At 35.7% G+C, this 1,501-nt stretch overlaps 1 protein-coding gene across 1 annotated transcript in view; it reads left to right on the top strand.

The window, feature by feature from the left end:
* kdm2bb (lysine (K)-specific demethylase 2Bb) overlaps positions 1 to 1,501 on the top strand; it is a 33,026-nt gene that overhangs the window by 30,654 nt on the left and 871 nt on the right. The window lies entirely within an intron of this gene.

Below are 1,501 nucleotides of genomic sequence, written 5' to 3' on the forward strand. Positions count from 1 at the left end.
GGGGGGGGAGAGAAATGTGATTTTGCTTCTTTTAACAAGTTTGAGATTTGTAAATCATTACTTTTTTGCTTTTATTTACAATTCACACAAAGTTGCACCTTCTTTTGGGAACTGAGGCTGTAAAACGTGTCTGTTTCTGTCTGTTAAAAGAACTTTTAGACAAAAACTATATTGACATCACTCCAAAAAAAAAAAGAGGAAATAGCACCTGTTTTCTACCTTATAGATCTGAAATGAAAGAAAAGCAAACACCAAACACAGTGTTGGTGAAATGCAGTTTAAAAATACTGAAAAAAGAAAATCTCATTGTGGTTTCGTTTGGTTTCACACAGTAACAGGAATGTGTATCAGCAGAGAGGAAATCTCAGTGAGGTGTTAAACGTTTGGATCACTTCAAATAATAAAAACAACAACAACAAAAAGTCCAACCACACCAAGTTTGCTGGTTATGAGATGCATATTGTGAGATTTTAACCAAATATCTGCTGAAGGCATGTTGTTTGGCACCCTACACGCTCCTGTGAGTGTGTGTGTGTGTATTTGTGTGATGAGATGACTCGGCGCATGTCGTGTTTGGACTGACAAATTTTCTCTAAAAACACATTTCTTTTCTCTGATATTGCACATCCTAAAGAACACTGAGGGAGACGACACAGTGTCATGTGGCAGGACTGTGTAAACCATTTTGACCTGGGAGCTCAAACACAACGCTGTGAAAAAGACTTAAACCACCCCTCCTTCCTGTACAGTTTAAGGAACAAGACGTTCTTATGATTTAAATTCAGGGTGTGACCTTTGAATGGAATGATTGTGTTGGCCTGTTAGAATCAGCTTAATGAACTGCTCAGAATAGCTATTTGAATTATTTACTGTTCAGTGTCTAATTTTTTTAATCTGGTCATGATTATTTTTTATATAGCTAGTCATTATTGACATTAACTTTATATTGTTTATGCTCTGAAGCCTGTGGTACTGTGTTTTGTTCATAATTTTTAAGACTAAAATGAACATTTTTTGATCTTGATCTTGAAATACAGAGTGAGTCAAAAGTCACAGGACAGAATAAATGACGTTTTCTTCAAACCCCAGCAAGTAATGGGTGATGGCGCCCATGTTTTAGACATAGCCGAAAAGATAGACCCCACCTCACCCATTACTTGCTGAGTATTCACATCATTTTCTCTTTTCTTTTTGAATTAAAAGGGTGTCCTGAGACTTTTGACTCACCCTGTATGCAACTACACTTGATGAATTTTTGGACAAATTTTTCAGCAAAAATGGCGAAAATTAACTATTTGGTTCAGTTCGATACTTTAGTCTCATGGGTCGATATTTTTTCGATACAAAAAAGAAAAATGTCCGTGCCCTTTTTAACTTGTAATTTACTTAAATTAATTATGAACATATGTTTAACCTCAAAAGTACAGTTTTTAAATTAAATGTTGCTGAAACAGCAAGTTTCTCAGTGGATCTGCGCTCAAAAATGCAGCCTAGGTGGAGT

This window comes from Austrofundulus limnaeus, unplaced genomic scaffold (assembly GCF_001266775.1).
Source record: "Austrofundulus limnaeus strain Quisiro unplaced genomic scaffold, Austrofundulus_limnaeus-1.0 Scaffold20, whole genome shotgun sequence".
Lineage (NCBI taxonomy): Eukaryota > Metazoa > Chordata > Actinopteri > Cyprinodontiformes > Rivulidae > Austrofundulus > Austrofundulus limnaeus.